The 20,217-nt window shown below is 40.7% G+C and overlaps 1 non-coding gene and 1 pseudogene across 1 annotated transcript; both read right to left on the bottom strand.

Annotated features, from left to right (window-relative positions):
- Positions 1-9,242: 9,242 nt before the first annotated feature.
- Positions 9,243-9,362, bottom strand: LOC123829856. The gene has a single exon (XR_006787663.1). It is a non-coding gene; the product is annotated as a small nucleolar RNA SNORA32 (small nucleolar RNA).
- Positions 9,363-18,553: 9,191 nt separating this feature from the next.
- LOC123829709 lies at positions 18,554-19,173 on the bottom strand (annotated as a pseudogene).
- Positions 19,174-20,217: the final 1,044 nt, after the last annotated feature.

The raw sequence follows: 20,217 nt of genomic DNA, 5'->3' as shown, positions 1-20,217 counted from the left end.
CTCCTCTCTCTAAAAATAAATGAACAAACTCTTTAAAAAAGGAGAGAGAAGAGCAGCTTGGAAAAAGGAGAGAGTAGAACAGAGGAGGGACATGGGGAGTATGTGGGGTTTGGGGTCAGTCTCGCTGAGAAAGTGGGACTTGCACAGACGCCCTCGGACACCCACCTGGAGCCAGTCGGATGGCTTTCTGAGGGGTAGCACGGCATCCAGTGTGGCCAAATGGACGTGAGGAGAGGAACATGAGAAAAGGTCAAAGAGGAGAAGGAGAGGGCAAGATCTATTTAGAAACTTCTAGGTTTCTCCACTAGGTGAATGGGAGACTTGCAGGATTCTAGATGGAGAAATGACATAATGTGACTCCTTTCAACGAAGGCTTCCTGCCTGAAATTCCACACAGGTTCCATGGCTGGGGCTTGGGTGCTGTGAGCAAGTGGTTGGAGTCCGTTCTCCCAGAACCGCCTCATCTGAGATGGGAGAGGCGGCCCCAGAGAGGAAAGTCAGGTGAACTTGGAGCCGTGCCCCTGGAAGGGAGAGTGGACCCTTGGTGGACGGAAACAGGGGCTGTCCACCACCACCCTCAGTGAGCTATCCACCACCACCCTCAGTGAGCTGTCAGTGGCAACAGGACCCAGACAAAAGCCACCTTCCAATAAAATGCTCTGGGAGTTGAGAGAAGGACGAGATTAACATAAACTCTGGGGATTCAAGGTCTAATTGTGGGGGGTGTTGTTTAACCTGGGACTTAGGTGAGAGGATTTGATAGGTGGACAGGAGAGAGGCAGCATCTTACGTATGAAATGTGCGTGGAGTAGAAACACGGAGCAACAAGCCATGCTAACTAGTTCAGGTTCTCAGGGCTGTAGGATGTGTGAGAGGAAGAAGGGCGAGATTGAGGTTGATTCACTCGGTCCTCAAATGCCATGGCACTCTATCTAAAGGACCATGCTAAGCGAAATGTCAGACAGAAAAAAGTCAAGGACCATATGATGTTACTCATATGTGGGATATAAAACTGAAAGCAACAAATGAACAAATAAGGCAAACAAACAAAAAAGCTCATACACACAGACAACAGTATGGTGGTTACAAGAGGAGAAGAACGTGGGAAAGGGAGAAGGGGGCAGGGAGCGTCAAATACATGGGGACGGAAGAGACTCGACTTGGGGTGGTGAGCACACAGGGCAATATACAGACAATGATGTATTACAGGGTTGTGCTCTGAAACCTGTATAGTTTTATTAACCAATGTCACCCCAATACATTTCAAATAGAATTTGAAAACAGGGATCAGGATGGACACTTTTTAGAATTCCAGAAAGGCATCACTTGGGAGGGAGGGAGAGAGGGTAATATAACTGCGCTCAGAGCAGTGGGTGAGGGGAGGGCCTCGTCTGCGTGATTATGTTGTTCTTGGGCTTCAGGCACGTGAATCATATCCAGAAACAGGACCCCCTGACCAAAAACACGCAGGAAAACAGGTGGTGGGAATAAACCCATAGAAGATACAGGCCTCGGAATGGACAGAGATAAACTTTAAAACAAATAATTAACCTGTTCAGGAAGTTCCCTGAGAAGGTGGAGAATTTCAGCAGAGAACTGGACTATAAACAAATTTCCAGAACCGAAAAATGCAGCACAGTGTGGGTTTAACAGTAGACCAGCCACACCAAGAGAATCGTGATCTGGGAGACAGTGAGAAGAAAATGTCCAGACTAACTGGAAAACGTAACGTTCAGAGGAAAGCATGAGAGAGACAGAGAGAGAGATGCCGTGGTGGAGGGTCTGACGCAGAAGCACGAGGAATCCCAGGGAGAGAGGAGGAAGATGCCGGGGAGAGACAATATGAAGAAATAACAACCGGGAATTTTATAAAAGCGATGCAGGGCATCCAACTACGGGTTCAAGAAGAACCAAGACCCTCGAGCAGGATAAGTAAAAAGAGAACCATATATCTCAATTCATCATAGAAAAATGGCCAGAAGCAAGACAAAGAGGAAAGAAAACCCTTAAAAGCAGCCGAAGAGGGGGAAACGTGCATTGCTTTCAAACAAACAGCAGCGAAGCCACAGTTGGCCTCTCCCCGGAAACGGTGGTGGCCAGTAACCAGCATCTTCAAAGTGCTAAGGAAATAATTGCCGACCTAAAATACTATACCCATTGAAGATCTCCTTCGGAAGTGAGGGTGGGACTAAGCAGTTTTGGGCAAATGGAGGCAGGACTCCTCACTGGCAGATCCATCTGATTCTTCGGAGAGAAGCAGCAGGATCCTGGATGGGAGCAGAAGCATGCAGGAGGGGGTCACATGTTGGTGACTTTGTGGGTAAGCCCCACGAATACTGACTGTATAAAACAAGACTTACTCTCTACGGAGTCTGCATTAGGTTCCGGGCCATGTGCCTGCATTATTTTCTTTATTCTTCACAGTGATCCTAGAAATCTGGGACCGTCATTAGTCCCGTTTGGAACACAAGGAAACTGAGGCCTGGAGAGGAAAACCAGCTTCCCTGAGGTCACCTATGTTGCGTGTGGGTCACTGGCCAGCAGTGACCACGGAACGCTGTGGATGGCTCGCCGAAACACACGCGAGAAAAAACACCACATGCACAGAGACAAACTAGTTTCTGTGGGGAAGTAGGGACGAAATGGCCACCCCCCCTAGTGGGGAGCGTGCTGATTTACCGTCCGTACCTGCTTTTATTGGGCTCATTTTGCATAATAATTCAGGTAAAGTACAGTACTCATTAGGGGAAGTAAGGAACTATAGAAAACAAAGAACTCTGCCGGTCTATTGAGTTGGGGGTCAAAGAGCTGTAAGACTGAGGAACAAACTAACTTCCTCCTAAGACCCTTCTCATTCAACTGAGAGCATTCTAAACAAAGGAGGTTTCACAGTAATTTACATATTCTTTCTTAGGCCTGATCACCCCGGGAAATCCGCACTTCTCAGTACCGAGCTGCACCACCCTGTCATTGTTTTAGGCTTAGGTGGAGCAAGGGAACTAGGTAACCAAGAGATAAGGAGATTTTCTCCCAGACGCTGAGAACTCAGGCTATGTCAAAGCCGAGGAGCGAGGGTCCATCACCCCCTTTTGCTGCAGCCCCCCCCAAGTCCTTCTTTTGGGGGGGGCCTCCCAAAGTGATCGTGCCTGGCTTAGGTCATTCCCCCGTGGGGAATCTTACCCGTCTTTGGCTAACCGACCAAGCTTTTGGGGGTTCAGTCATGAATAAAGCAGCAGAAGCAGCATTCCTGCCAGGAAGATAAGCTTTTATCTCCTTGCTGGCTCACGGTTCCAAGGGCGTTCCCTTAGCCTTAGCTAGGCGGGGGTTTCAGCCTCTGATACCAGTCAGGGCGGTTCCCAACACACCTAAGCAGTGACCTTGTGTGAGTCTTTCTGCCAAGTCCATGTTTCTCTCACTAAGCTGTGCTTTTTAAAAAAAAAGGTTTTATTTATTTTTAGAGAGAGGGATGGAGAAAGAGAGGGAGAGAAACATCAATGTGTGGTTTCTTCTCACATGTCCCCTACTGGGGACGTAGCCTGCAACACAGGCCCGTGCCCTGACTGGGAACCAAACCAGTGACCCTTTGGTTTGTAGGCCAACACTCAGTCCACTGAGCCACACCAGCCAGGGCTAAGCTGTGCTTTTCTGAAGCGTCAGTGGCTTGTCCCCTAAGTTCCAGGGAGAACTGGCAAGGTAGGGATCCCTCGGGATGAGCAGTGGTGGCTGTCATTTCCATGTGCTTCCCACTCACGGTAGAAGAGTGACCCACTGTGGCTGTGGGCACAGCAGGGAGTTGGACTCTTCTTCTCTGTGGAGCTTGTGGGTTCCTTCTGTTTCCAACAATTTCGGTTCTCTTCTTCCACCCAATCACCAGCCATCCTGCAAGACCCGGAAAAATCTTGTCCTGGCCACGGAGTTTTTCTTGACCTTTCCAGTTATTCTGATCATTCATCTTTTACCTTACCCACAAACGTGGACAGCGGTACATTATTGAAGAGTACTCGGTTGATGACTCTTGTGATGACTCCTCATGTGATGACTCCTCTTTGCATTAGACTGTAAGATCCCCACATCTTGGTTGACAATTTACCTTCCTGTGTGCTTAGTATGACAGCTGGCACCCAGAGGGTGCTCAGGTGGGAAATACTCATTGATTTAATAACTACAGTTCATCCTGTCCACCCCTGGCAGTGCAGCCAGGGGCCAGCGTTTGGCCATGAGTGTACCATGTAAACAATGGTAGCGCATTGCAAGTTGCCCTGAATTGAACAGAGTTGTGAAACTCAGTGGGGTCCAACTGGGGTTCTAAATACGCAATAGCAAGACCTTTGGATTGAAGTGTGAGCAGTGAAGTCTGCTGAGTTATATTTGGATTATCAACCAAACCAATCCCCAAGCTCCACCTAGAGCTGCTGTTTAATGGAGTTTGACTTTCTCACAGGATCTTCTGTCAAACTGATTTGTGAGTGGCATTTGTCAAAGCGCTCCAGATGTCCCCCTCAGCCCCATCGCTCCGGGCCCCACCTTGGAGCTCTGTGCCCTCCCTGTGGACTCAGCACTGATTTTTAATCTGCTTTTCTCAGTGCCAATATTCGTGGAAGTCTAGACACCTCTGTGGGTAGAGAGGACACCCACGAGGGTACCCATGGTGAATATTAATGAGTGTTCCATAATGAGACCAGGACACCTGTGCACCAGTGGGACTGGAGAGACAGAGAACAACTGTTTGAGGAAGATAAAAGAACAAATGGCATTCCTGGCCAGGCAGGATGCTGGGAAGAGTGCTATGTGGATCTAAAATGACCCAAGTAGATAATGGGTCTGTCTTGGTTTGGCAGAAGCCAAGAGGAAAATGGTGCAGTCAAGTAACTAGATCAAGAGTTAATTCTGGAATTTATGGGGGGCCTCCTCTGTGCTCAGCTTTGTGTTGAGAGGAAGCTGAGAGGGAGAGAAATATCTCCCGTGCTGGCCTCATATGCTGGTGAAGGGAGAAAAGGCCCAGTCAAAGTGTTTTGAACACAAGATGCAACACATCCGCATCTTTCTTTATTTCATGCGTGGTTGTATTTTGTATTTCATATAAACTGAACTTGACTGGGAAGAGGAAGATTTTTACCACTTCGCCCATGAGTAGCCAAGCACAGCATCAGCCTGTGTTTCACTGAATTGAATTGATGCCTAATCCTACATGCACATACACATCCATGTACACACATTCACACAGATGTTTACTCATCCAGTTGAACTCCATGAAAACTAGTTGATCTAAGAAAACAAATTTTTATTCCTCACCTGAGGATGTTTATTGGTTTAAGAGAGAGAGGAAGGGGAGAGAGAGAGAGACATTGATATGACAGAGAAACATCAACTGGCTGCCTCCTGTAGGCACCCGACATCAAGCCTGCAACCTAGGTATATGCCCTGAACTGGGAATTGGACCTGAAGTCTTCTGATGTATGGAATGATGCTCCAACCAGCTTAGCCACCTGGCCAATGCTGATCTAAAGTGTTTTTTTTTTTTTTAATAAAACATTGACAAAAAGTCTTGCTGGAATTTTGTTGGAATTGTATTAAACCTGCCTAACAATTTGGGGAAAACTGACACCTTTGCTATGTTGAGTCTTCCAATCCATGAACACCATATGTCTTTCCACTTAATTAATCTTATTTGATTTCTTTCACTACTGTTTTGTAGTTTTCAGCTTTAAGTTCTGTTACATTTTTAAAAAGATTTTATTCATTTATTTTTAGACAGAGGGGAAGGGTGGGAGACAGAGAGGGAGAGAAACATCAATGTTTGGTTGCCTCTTGAGTGCCCCCTACTGGGGACTTGGCCCGCAACCCAGGCATCTGCCCTGACTGGGAATTGAACCAGTGACCCTTTAGTTCCCAGGTTGGCACTCAGTCTACTGAGCCACACCAGCCAAGGCAAGCTCTGTATATTTTAAAAGAGATTTGTATCTATTTGTTCTTGAGTGTTTGGAAATGGCATTATAATTTTTGTTTCCATGTGTTCATCGCTAGCATATAGAAATACAATTGATTTTCATATGTTGATCTTGTATTCTCTGCCCTTGCTGAACTCACTTATTAGTTTTAGGAGTTGTATTTTTCTTGTGGATTCTGTTATTTCTGCCTAGATGACCATGTTGTCTGCAAATATGGAGATTTTAATGTCTTCCTTTCTGGTCTGTATGTCTTCTTATTTCCTTTTCTTGCCTTAGTGCACTGGCGAAAACTTCCAGTATTATTTGAATAACATAGTGGGAATGGACAGACTTGTTTAGTTCCTGATCTTAGAGGAGAAGCATTCAATCTTTCACTATTAAATATGTTAGTTATATTTTTTAGTCAATGTCCTTTATCAATATGAGGAAATGCCCTCCTATTTCTAGTTATCTGAAAGTTTTAAATCATAAATGGGTATTTAATTTGTCAAATGTTTTCTTTGAGTCAACTTATATGATCATATGATTCTTCTTCAGTCTGTTGATATATAGATTACATTGATGGATTTTTAAATATTGAAGCAGTCTTACATATATTGAAACTTAATTATATAGCTATAAACTTACTATATAGCAAGGCAGTGTGGTAGAGGGATAGATCCATAGATCAATGGAATAAAATAGAGACTCCAGAAATAGCCCCACACAAATATGGCCACCTGATTTTGGCAAGGTTACAAAAACAATTAAATGAAGAAAGTATAGTTTTTTTCAACTTAAAATGCTGGGGTATGTGGATATCCATAGGCAAAAAAAGAACCTTGACTTAACCTTATATACAAGTTAACTGAAATATAGATTTAAACATAAAAGATAAAACTATAAAGTGTTTAGAAGAAAATATAGGACTTTTCAAAGAATTCTTAGACATGACACCAAAAGCACTACACATAAAAATAATTGATTGACTACTGCGAACCAAAGTGTCGCAGGTTTGATTCCCAGTCAGGGCACATGCCTGGGTTGCAGGCCACGGCCCCCAGCAACCACACATTGATGTTTCTCTCCTTCTCTCTCTTTCTCCATCCCTTCCCTCTCTAAAAATAAATGAATAAAATCTTAAAAAAATAAATTAAAAAAATTGATTGATTGAATTTCATCAAAATTAAAATCTTTTTCTCTGTGTAAGACCCTGTTAAGAGAAATGAAAAGACATTCTACAGACTGGAAGGAAATATTTGCAAGATGTGTGGCTGACAAAGAACTTGTACTTAGACTATATAAAGAACTCTCAAACCAAACAATCTAATTAGAAAGTAGGTACAAGACATGGAGTGACATTTCACCAAAGAGGATACAAAGATGGCAAGTAAACTCATGAAAAAATGTTCAGCATCACTCATTCTCAGGGAAATGCAATTAAGATCATAATGAGTGGTCACCACACACCCATTGAAACAGCTAAAATATAAAATAATTACAATACCCAATACTTGTTAGGATGTGGGGAAGCTGGGTCTCTTACACATTGCTGATGGGAAAGGAAAGTGGTACAGCTGCTCTGGAATATAATTTGGAAATTTCTTAAAAATATACACACATACCATATAGCCCAGGAATTATACTGCTAGACCTTTATCTCAAAGGAATGGCAAACTTCTGTTCACGTAAACTCTCTACTGATTGCTCACAGCAGCTTCATTTGTAATTGTCTTAAACTGGTAACCACCAAAATGAACTAAAACAGCCTAACGGTTAAGTGCACAGAGGTACAGATACACCACAGACTAGTCAGAAATGAAAAAACTACTCATACACACAACTTGGGTGAATCTCAAGGGTATTATTCTGAGTGAAAAAAGCCAGTCTCAAAAGGTCACAGTTTGATGGAGTCCCTTTTGTTTATTTTTTCTTTTGTATCTTTTGCTTAGGAGATATATCCAATAAAAAATTTCTACAAGCAATGTCTGAGATTTTGCTGCCTTTGGTTTCTTCTAGGATTTTTGTGGTTTCTGGTCTAGCATTTGAGTCTTTGATCATTTTGGATTTATTCTAGTGTGTGGTGTAAGAATGTGGTCTAGTTTCATTTTTCTGCACCTATGTGGCCAATTTTCCCAATGCCACTTATTGAATAAACTATCTTTAGCCCATTGCACAGCAAAGGAAATGGTCAACAAAATAAAAAGAAAACCCACAGGATGGGAAAACATATTCATTGATACATCTGATAAGGGGTTAATATCCAAAATTTATAAAATACTTACAAAACTCAACACCAAAAAAACAAACAACCCAATTAAAAAATGGGCAAAGGACCTGAATAGACACTTCTCTAAGGATGACATACAGATGGCTAATAAACATGTGAAAAGAGGCTCAATATCACTAATCATCAGAGAAATGCAAATAAAAACCACAATGAGATACCATCTCACACCTGTCAGAATGGCCATCATCAATAAATCAAAAAGCAAGTGCTGGCGAGGATGTGGAGAAAGGGGGACCCTTTTGCATTGTTGGTGGAAATGCAGACTGGTATAGCCATTGTGGGAAGTAGTATGGAGATACCTCAAAACATTAAAAATGGATCTGCTTTTTGACCCAGTGATTCCACTTCTGGGAATATATCTAAAGAAACCCCAAACACTAATTTGAAAGAGCATAGGCACCCCTGTGTTCATTGCAGCATTATTTACCAATCACCATGAGATGGGAACAGCCCAGGTGTCCATCAGTAGATGAGTAACAGCTATGGGACACTGACACAATGGAACACTACTTGACCATAAGAAAGAAGAAAATTTTACCCTTTGCAACAGTATGGTCAGACCTGGGGAACATAATGCTAAGTGAAATAAGCCAGTCAGAGAAAGACAAATACCGTATGATTTCACGCACATGTGGAATCGAATGAACAAACTGAACTAACAAGCAAAATAGAGACAGACTCATAGATGGGAGAACAAATGACAGCTAGTGGGGTATGGGGAGGTTAGGGGTGGAGGGGTTGAGCAAAGAGGAAAAGGACTCATGGACATGGACAACAGTGTGGTGATTGCTGCGGGGAGGGCAGAATAAGGGGACTAAATGGCAATGGGAAAAATATAATAAAGATTAAAGTGTCACATATATTTGTATAACATTTAAATGTGACAAAGGGTAGAGTAGGAGAACAAATTAGTGGTTGCCAGAGATTAAGGATGGTGGTGATTAGAGAGGGAGGGACGTGTGATTCTACAGGGATAGTGTGAGGGGGATGTTTATGACTATGAAATAGTTCTTTTTTTTTTTTTTAAATGTTCCCAATAGGCTGAATGCTAGCAATTTGGCAAGAAAAAAACTAGTGGGAAAATGTTTTGTGGTCATGTCCACGGCAAATGAGAAACTGCATTCTAAAAGCCTTGGTAATGACCATGAAATAGTTCTTTTTTTAAAAAAATGATTTTATTTATTTATTTTTAGGGAGGGGAAGAGAGGGAGAAAGAGAGAGAGAAACATCAATGTGTGGTTGTCTCTCCAGCACCCCCTACTGGGGACCTGGCCTGCAACCCAGGCATGTGCCCTGACTGGGAATTGAACCAGCTACCCTTTGGTTCACAGGCTGGCGCTCAATCCACTGAGTCATACCAGCCAGGGCTATGAAATAGTTCTGCATCTTGACTGCAGTGGTGGTTCATGCATTTACACACACAGAACTGACGGAACTCTCACACATGTGCACCAGTGTCAGTATCCTGAATTTGACATTGCCCTGTAGTTACTTGACATGTATCCACTGAGGGGAACCAAATGTCCAATAGAGAGGACCACTCTGGACCATGTATGCAAATTCCTGTTTTTTTAAATTTTTATTTCAAAATGAAAAGTTAAAGAGAAGCAAAGCTAAAAAAATATTTCAGTCATACAGAAAGATATAGAGAGTAAGTACAAAACACACTGTGTCTACTACCCAGCATAAGAAAAAAAAATTATAAAGCTCCCTGTGTACACCCTCCACCCCTCAGGGCACGTTTGCCTTTCTCCACTCACTTCCTTCAAGGAACCATTATCCTCATTTTGGTGTTTATCATCTTCATACTTATACTTCCACTATAAATATATGTATGTGTCTTTAAATAATGTATTGCATATTTTAAAGCTATATAAATGGTATCATGCTATCAAATTGTGCTCACTCTCCTATAGACTGCCTTTTTTTCACTCAAAATTATGTTTTGAAGATTTGTCAGAGGCACATTTAGCTTTAGCTTAATCATCTTTAATGGTATAGTATTCCAGTGAATTGATTTGCCACAATTATCCATTTCTTTGATGGACATCTAGGGTATTCCCAAATTTTCCTTATTATAAACAATACTGCAATATCACTTTTATAAGCTCCTTGCCTGTATGTAGAAGGGCTTACAGGATATAATTGAGAGTGGAATTGCTGGGCCATGGGTTAGATGCCTCATCAGCACTGCTGGGTATGGTCCAGCTGCACAGCAGAGTGATTTTCCAAACACCGAAGAGACTTCCTGTGATGCCACGTCATTGCCAGCATCCAATAGTGTCACAATTTTTGCCAATTTAGTGGGTATGACATAGAATTATATTGTGGTTTCAATTTGTATTTCTTATCTTCTAGTGTTGTTGAGTGTTTAAAAAAATATACTTTTAGCCCTGGCCAGCGTGACTCAGTTGGTTGAGTGTCATACTGCAAACCAAAAGGTTGCCAGTTCAATTCCCAGTCACAGCACATGCCTGCGTTGCAGGTTGACAGAAGGCAGCTGATCACTGTTTCTCTCCCTTTCTCCCTCCCCATTTCTCTAAAATAAAAAAAGTAAAATAAAAAAAATGAAAAATAAGTTTTTCAAGCATTTTGGTATATTCCTTTTTAAAAATATATTTTATTGCCCTGGCTGGTGTAGTTCAGTGGATTGAGCACGGGCCTAAGAACCAAAGAACTGTTGTTTGATTCCTAGTCAGGGCCCATGCCTGGGTTGTGGGCCAGGTCCCCAGTGGGGGCCACATGAGAAGCAACCACACATTGATGTTTCTCTTTCTCTTTCTCCTTCCTCTCTCCCTCTCTCTAAAAATAAATATTTTAAAGTATTTAAAATATTTGAAATATTTATTTTATTAAAAATAAAATATTAAAAAAACACAACTATTTTAAAAAATATATTTTATTGATTATGCTATTACAGTTGTCCCATTTCTCCCCCCTTATTCCCCTTCATCCTGCACACCCCCTCCCACATGCATTCCCCCCACCCTTAGTTCATGTCCATAGGTCGTACATATAAGTTCTTTGGTTTCTAAATTTCCTATACTATTCTTAACCTCCCCCTATTTTCTACCTACCATTTATGCTACTTATTCCCTGTACCTTTCCCCTAATCCCCCCTCCCCTTCCCCACTGATAACCCTTCAGATGATCTCCATTTCTGTGATTCTGTTCCTATTCTAGTTGTTTGCTTAGTTTGTTTTTGTTTTAATTTCTTTTTTTTTAGGTTCAATTGTTGATAGTTGTGAGTTTGTTGTCATTTTACTGTTTATATTTTTGATCTTCTTTTTCTTAGGTTAGTCCCTTTAACGTTTCATATAATAAGGGCTTGGTGATGATGAACTCCTTGAACTTGACCTTATCTGGCAAGTACTTTATCTGCCCTTCTATTCTAAATGATAGCTTTGCTGGATAGAGTAATCTTAGATGCAGGTCCTTGCCTTTCATGACTTCAAATACTTCTTTCCAGCCCCTTCTTGCCTGAGAAGTGTTTTTTTGAGAAATCACCTGATAGTCTAATGGGAACTCCTTTGTAAGTAACTGTCTTCTTTTCTCTTGTGCTTTTAAGGTTCCTTATGTTTAATCTTGGCTAATGTAATTATGATGTGCCTTGGTGTGTTCCTCCTTGGGTCCAACTTCTTTGGGACTCCATGAGCTTCCTGGACTTCCTGAAAGTCTATTTCCTTTGCCAGATTGGGGAAGTTCTTCATTATTTTTTCAAATAAGTTTTCAATTTCTTATGTCAATTTCAATTTCTTATGTCTTATTTCAATTTCTTATGTCTTATTTCAATTTCTTATGTCTTATTTCAATTTCAGAAACTTTATCAGACATTGTACATATGGTGTACAGAAACTTTATGGTGTATAGAAATTGAAGTTTTCAATTTCTTATGTCTTATTTCAATTTCAATTTCTTCTCTTTCTGACACCCCTATGATTCAGATGTAGGAACATTTAAAGTTGTCCTGGATGTTCCTAAGCCTCTCCTTATTTTTTTGAATTCTTGTTTCTTCATTCTGTTCTGGTTGAATGTTTATTTCTTTCTTCTGGTCCAAACTGTTGATTTGAATCCTGGTTTCCTTCCCATTGCGGTTGGTTCCCTGTATATTTTCCTTTATTTCACTTTTCATAACCTTCACTTTTTCCTCTATTTTGTGATCATATTCAACCAATTTTGTGAGCATCCTGATTACCAGTGTTTTGAACTGTGCATCTGATAGGTTGTCTATCTCTCTGTCACTTAGTTGTATTTTTTCTGAAGCTTTGATCTGTTCTTTCATTTGGGTCATTTTTTTTTGTCTCTGAGGGCCTGTTAGGTAGTAAAGGGTGGAGCCTTAGATATTCATCAGGGCAGGGCAACCCACGTGGCTGCATCGTGATGCTGTATGTAGGGGAGGGGTCTGAGAGGGAACAGTGGTGTTTGTTCTGCTCTCTGCTGGCTTTCAGTCACTCTCCCCTACCCACAAGCAAAGCAGACCCTTCTGGTGCTGATTCCCAGGTGGGTGGGTTTGTGTACATTCTAGGACCCTGTGGACTCTCCAACGAACTCTCCTATGAGACTGGGAGTTTCACCCACTGCCCCAACCCCCACAGGTTTTTACAGTCAGAGGTTTTGAGGCTTTATTTCCCCACACTGGAAACCTGGCTTTCAAGGTTTGTCTTACTCTCCAGTTGTTCCTCCCTGTTTATCTGCATACACATGTGGGACCACCTGTTCCACCAGCCACCATCTTGCTGTGAGTCCTCTCCACCTGGCTGCTCATCTCCGCTCCTCCTACCAGTTTGGATGAATGTTTCATCTTTAACTTCTTGGTTGTTGCACTTCCATACAGTTTAATTTTCTATCAGTTCTCTTTATTTTTTATTTTCATTATTATTATTATTATTTTAAAAATATTTTATTTATGTATTTTTAGAGAGGGAAGGGAGGGAGAAAGAGAGAGAGAGAGAGAAACATCAATGTGCGGTTGCTGGGGGCCGTGGCCTGCAACCCAGGCATGTGCCCTGACTGGGAATTGAACCTGCGACACTTTGGTTCGAAGCCCGTGCTCAATCCACTGAGCTACACCAGCCAGGGCTGTTTTTTATTTTTAAATTTGTTGTTGTCCTTTTTTTGATTGTGCGAGGAGGCACAGTGTGTCTACCTACACCTCCATTTTGGCCAGAAGTCCATTTTGGTATATTCTTTAGTGAATCTTTATCTATTGATGTGTCTATTGTATCTATAATATATAAGGAACTCTAACAGATAATAAGACAAACGAACAGACAAATAGACACAGAATAAATCTAATAAGAGCTATGCTAGATCTTTATAAATAAATTATAAAACACTACTTAATGCCACTAAAGATGACCTAAAAATTGAAAAGTTAAAGGAATTAATTTCTATGAAAAAATTTTTATGCACTTTTGTTTGGAATTTCACTAAATTATACTTTTTTGAGGGGAGAATCAGTATCTTTATGGTATTTAGTCTTCCTGTTCTTTAACATCGAATACTTTTCAATTTTTAGGTCATCTTTAATGGCATTAAGTAGTGTTTTATAATTTATTTATAAAGCTCTTATTTATAAAGCTCTTGTTAGATTTATTTTTAAATACCTTATAGTTTTATTTTCTATTTTAAATTGTACTTTTAAAATTAAATGTTCTAATTGTTTGATGTTGATATATAAGGTTATGATTTATTTTTGTGTAATAATTTATATCCCACATCTTTGCTGAATTCTCTTATTAATTTTAATTATTTTAAAATAGTCTTGGGACTTATATATGCAAGTCATTATTTGTGAATAATTACAGTTTTATTCTTCTAGTAAAATACTCAATAGAGATAAAGAAAGTGGTGTTCTTACCTTGTTCCCACTTTTAAAAAGAAATGCTTCTATTTCGCCATATGTACAATGTTGGATAAAGTTTCTGAGAGCTATTAAGAAGATGTCTTTTGGTTTTGGTTTGATAACATTTTATTATATTTTTATCTTTTTCTCTCTCTCTTTTTTAATTGTTGTTCAAGTACAATTGTCTCCATTTTCCCCTCTTGAGCCGTCCCCACCTCCCCCCTTAATCCTACCACCTTTTCACTTTGTCCATGTGTCCTTTATACATGTTCTTTAGCATTTTTAAAGCCCTGAATGCTTTTATCTCTATTGAGATATGACTTTTTATCTCTATTAAGTTGATTATGTAGTTTTCCTTACTTCTTTTCTTAATGTGATTTTATAATGTTGGGACAGATATTCCAGCATTGAGGTTTCCTCATCTTTTCGAGATAAATCTTACATGGTGGTAATATATTATGATTTTAAACATTAATTGACTCAGTTTGTTAAAATTTTATTTAACATTTTTATATCTGTTTTTCATGAACGAGTTTAGCCCTAAGTGTCTCCTGACATTATTCTCATTTGATTTTGGAATCAAAGTTTTGGAAGCCTCATAAGTTGATGAGTTTTATTCTTTTTTTCCTCTTTGAACTATTTCAGTAAAATTGAAAACGTTTCTTTCTTTTTTTAATATTTATTTTTTCCATTACCATTTATCCCCTTTATACCCTCTTCCACCTCCCTCCCACCTCCCCCCACCACAATCACCAGACTATTGTCCATATCCCTGAGTCCTTTTTCTTTTTTGCTTGATCCCTCCACGCCCCCCTGCGCCCCTCCCACAAGTTGTCAGCCTGCTCTCTATCTATGAGTCTGGCTTTAGTTTGCTTGTTAGTTCCGTTTGTTTATTAGATTCCACATATGATGAAATTATGTGGCATTTGTCTTTCTTTGGCTTATTTCACTTAGCATAATGCTGTCCAGGTCCACCCATGCTTCCACAAAGGGTAAAATTTTCTTCTTTTTTATGGCTGAGTAGTATTCCATTGTGTAAATGTCCCACGGTCATTTTATCCACTCATTTACTGAGGGACACTTGGGCTGCTTCCATGTTTTGGCTATTGCCAATAATGCTGCAGTGAACACAGGGGTGTTTATATACTTTTGAATTAGTGTTTTGGGTTTCTTTGGATAAATTTCCAGAAGGAGAATCACTGGGTCATAAGGCAGGCCCAGTTTTAATTTTTTGAGCTAACTCCATACTGCTTTCCACCGTGGCTGCTCCAGTCTGCATTCCCACAAACAGTGCACTAGGGTTCCCTTTTCTCCACATCCTTGCCAGCACTTGTTGGTTGATTTACTGTTGACAGCAATTCTGACAGGTGTGAGGAGCATTTGGTGCAGTAGAATATGCTTATGAAACAGTCTGGCCCAGGGATTCCTCCATCCCCTACCCCTTATGAGTTTTTACCAGTGATTTGATTGCTTTAACAGTGTGTATTCTATTTTTATTGGGTTAGTTTTTGTAAGTTTTGCTAGAAAATGGTTCATTTTATTTAGTCTCTCAATTTTGTGGTTGTATAAAGTTTTCCATCCCCTCTTCTTATATGCATTTAAGACTAGAAAAGTTTCTCTGGTGTAGTTTCTAGAAACTCTGATTTGTAGTGTTCTCATTGTCAAAATTATTTTTCTTTAAAATTATTTTATTTAAAAATACTTTTGTAGTTTTTGTTGAGGTATAACTGACAAATAAAATTGTAATACATATAAAATGCATAATGTGACAATTTGATATTCATGTGCATTGTGGAAGGATTCCCTCATTGGAGCTAATTAACATCCATCACCTCATATAATTACCTTTTTTTGTGTATGTGTGAGAATATTTTTTTTAAAGATTTTATTTATTTATTTTTAGGGAGGGAAGGGAGGGAGAGAGAGAGAGAGAGAGAGAGAGAGAGAGAGACATCAATATGCAGTTGCTGGGGGTTATGGCCTGCAATCCAGGAATGTACCCTGGCTGGGAATCGAACCTGGGATACTTTGGTTCCCAGCCCGCGCTCTGAGCTATGCCAGCCAGGGCCTAGTGTGAGAATATTTAAGTTCTGCTTTCTTGGCAAATTTTTGGTTATACAGCACAGTATTATCAACTTAGTCATCATGTTATGCATTAGATCTTCAGATTTTATTCGTCTTAAAGCTAAAAGTTTGTGCCCTTTTACCAGGCTCTCCCTGCCTCCCCAGCCTCCAGTGCCCTGTGGTCTCAACTCTTTGATAGGCTCAACAAAAATAGTCAATTTTCAGGTTCCCTGGTAATTTTCAGTTGTAAGCATGGGAATGATGCTTTTTTTGTGACTTTCTAAGATGCTAAGCAGAAGGCTAAAGTCCTTCCATTTCTTTTTCTGTAAATTTTCCTGTCTCTACCCCTTTTTTTCCATGGAGTTATCTTCTACTTGACCAGTTCTCTGTTCAGACTGTCGACACTGCTGTTAAATCCATCCACTGAGTTTTTAACTCTAATTTATCGTTAATTCTAGAATTCTAATTTGGTTCTATTTCAGATCTGCTTTTGGAAAATAGTTTTCTGTTAGCTTTTGGATTTTTGCAAGCTTGTCTTTTATTTATTTATATAATACATATTTTTTTTGTATAATGTAACTATAATTTCAATATACGATGCTTCTGCTACTTTTTTTCCCCTTGTTTTTATGCACGGTGCTTTGCTCCCTTGTGTGCTTGCTCATTTTTTAATATAAACCACACGTTTTTTCATGGGTAATTATTTGTGGTATTTATTTGAGGCTTAGGATAAAGGTCTATTCTTTCAGAGGAGATTTTGTTTTCTTCTTTTATGTGCTTAGGGTCCTACAGTTGCTAACCTCTGCCGGCTGAATTGATTGTTTGAGGTCATTTGAGCCATCCAAGTGGGCTGCAAATCTGACCTGTGGTTATAGCATTTCAGTAATAGATTTGTTGTTGTTGTTGTTTCCCTTCTCTCTGTGCCAAGGCAACGTTCTGCATGGTCTCCTGGAGGGTGAAGGTGGGCGGGGCTTATGTCTATTATGTGAATACTTACCTTGAGGGTATAGCCTTTTGTATTTCCAGACTTATGGGAAGAGGTCCATTATTAGAATCTCTAGGATGGGCAGGTCTTGGGGTTTGTCCTTTATCTCCTAAGCCTCTTGAGGCTAAGTAAACTTAAGGTTCAAGTTCTTTTATTTTGGCAAATGCCCTCAGGGCAAACGTAACTTCAGGATTCTTGATTTTCTCCACCATGTAGATTTTGGCCTGATAATTCCTTAGTTGTCAACTCTTTGAGAGTTGTTTAAAGACAATTTTAAAAAATTTTACCTAGCTTTAGCTTTTATCTGTTTTAGGAGAAAAAAAAATACAAATTTCTTACAAATTCTTCTACTACAAACAGTAGATTTTATTCAGTTTTAAATCTAATTACTGTTATTTATTTATAGAAATCCCATACTACTATTTTTATCTTGTTGCTTTCTAGTTTTGATTCTTTCCTTTATATTATAAGTGAATTTGAGCCCTGACTGAAGTGGCTCTCAGTTGGTTGGAGTGCTGTTCCATAGACCAAAGGGCCATGGGTTCAATTCCTCGTCAGGGCACATACCCAGATTACAGATTTGATCCCTGGTTGGGGTGTGTATGAAGAGTCAACCAGTCGATGTTTCTCTCTCACACTGATGTCTCTCTCTCCCTCTCTCTCTCTTAAAACAATGAAAAAATGTACTCAGATGAGGATAAAAAAATAAATAAAAAATAAAAGTATTTATAAAAAATAAAGTAAATGAATCTGAATTTTTATTTTATAGTCTGTATCAAATACCACTATGAACTAAAGCTCCCGTGGGTCTGATTCTGCTGTTTCTTGTTTCCGATGACTCCCACTTGGGTCTTGTGATTTGTAAATTGGGCCGATCGGATTTTATTTCCTGGAGCTTTCTCAGTGCTTTTCAGTGCAACGTGTATGAGGGTGTGCCCTTCTAGAGGTACCTTATGTTGGTTTCTGTCATGTGCTGAGGCTATTACCAGAGGGGCCAGTTCTATGTGACTTTCTCGGTCAGGAGGTTCTAAGACTATGCAGACAGTGCAGGGCAGGCCTGTGGTTATAAATTCTCTCTCTTTTTTGGAGGTGCAATGAACTTAGTACATGACAAAGTAGGAGTCCCCAAGCCCCTCCCCTTCTTCAAGAGGCCTGGGGTGGAAACTCTGGAGGTCAAGGGATTCTCAGTATGTTGGGGGAATCTGATTTGGAGCAAGGACCCCCCAAAAGCTGAAGGCATCTCTTCTTGGCACTGGGAGCTCTTACTCCTTGGAGGCCACGTGGACCGTGAAGTCTACCACCCTGTTGCTGTAGCCAAATTCATTGTCATACCGGAAAATGAGCTTGACATATGTCAGCCCCAGCATCGAAGGTAGAGGAGTGGGTGTCACTATTAAAGTTGCAGGAGACAACCTGGTCCCTGGTGTAGACCAGGATTCCCTTTAGGGGCCCTTTGATGCTTGCTTCACTGCCTCCTTGATGTCATCATATTTGGTAGCTTTCTGCAGGTGGCAGTTCAGATCCACTACCGACACATTGAGGGTGGGAACAGGGAAGGCTATGCCAGTGAGCTTCCCATTCAGCTTGGGGATGAACTTGCCCATAGCCTTGGCAGCACCATGAGAAGCAGGGATGATGTTCTAAGCAGCCCCTTGGCCATCATGCCACAGCTTGCCAGAGGGGCCACCCATGGTCTCCTGGGTGGCAGCGATGGCATGGACTATGGAGTCCCTACATTGATGCCAAAGTTGTCATGGATGACCTTGATCAGAGGGACCAAGCAGTTGGTGGTTCAGGAGGCATTGTGGACAATCTTCAGGGAGTTGTTATACTTGTCATGGTTCACACCCATCACAAACATAGGGGCATCTGCATAAGAGGTGGAGATGATGACTCTCTTCGTTCCACCCTTTGCCATGGTAGTGAAGACACCAGCTGTCTCCACAGCATATTCAGCACCAGCATCAGCCAATTTGATACTGGCAGGATCTTGTTCCTAGAAGATGGGGATGAACTGTCCATCGATGAAAAGCTACCTGTTCTCAGCCTTGACTGTGCCTTTGAACAGTATGTGTACATATATATAAATTTTTTAGTCATTCCTTGCATGGAGACCATAGTTCTCCAAGTGTCGTGATTTTTCAGGTGTGGTTTCCTACTTCATCCAGACCCATGACTTTGTCTCTTGTCCCTACATGGCTAGTCAAACCCCAGTTTCTTTGGTTTTCTTTTAATCAAGACCAGCAAGTGCTCCAAGTGCAGCCATAGCCTCAGCACCACTATTTTTTTTCTTTTTTTTTTTGCCTCTAGACACTTCCCTTGCTTTCTTATGAGAACAGCCAAGCATTTAAAGGACATTTGCTCTATTTTATCTAGCACTTCTAAGTATTGGGTTAACAGGAGGTTTTTCAGCTATCTCGTCTGCTGCCTTGCTGGAAATTGATGTCAATCCATTCCTTCTTTAGGGAGCAGCTACATGTGTTCAGTGTCTGATTCTAATGTGTATTTCTAAAAAGTTTTGAGTGATGCTTTTGGAGACTGAAAGTAGTGAAGGCCTTACTATATTTACCTTTATATTTCTCATGCCTAGATATAAAGCACCAATAATTGTTTTAAAGAATGAGGAAATGGGAAGTTTCCTTGGAGCACACCATTTGCTGCTCTCTCAAGTCCGTGCTCACTTGTGAACAACGATACATCAAATGCCTCAGCCAATCTAAAAGTTGTTCTCAAGCAGACACCTGATTAGAGTGCTCTTGTTTGTCCAGAAGAAGTTTCTTCCGACTCTGTGAGTGTTAAGGCTTTCTCTGCATCCAAACTAACTTTGGCACCAGGTGGCTAGCAAGGTTGTTTCCTTCCATTTTGGTGACTTCTGTCCTGGGCCAAGTCTGCACGTGGACACTTTTCTTCCACAGTCGTAGACTAATTGCCTCCCAGTGCAGCATGAATGCATCAAACACTATTGGCATCGGTGCTTCATCTCCCTCTCCTACTGGTGTGAACACATGGAACACACATGTACACACAGGGTGTGTTAGAAGGGCACTGTCCTCTGGGTAAATAATTAAAGCTGTCTTTAGGAGTGGGTCCCAAAGGCCTTGGGAGA

This window comes from Phyllostomus hastatus, unplaced genomic scaffold, assembly GCF_019186645.2.
Source record: "Phyllostomus hastatus isolate PE091 unplaced genomic scaffold, TTU_PhHast_1.1 phas_scaffold_114, whole genome shotgun sequence".
NCBI lineage: Eukaryota > Metazoa > Chordata > Mammalia > Chiroptera > Phyllostomidae > Phyllostomus > Phyllostomus hastatus.
This window is presented reverse-complemented; position numbering and strand designations above follow the sequence as displayed.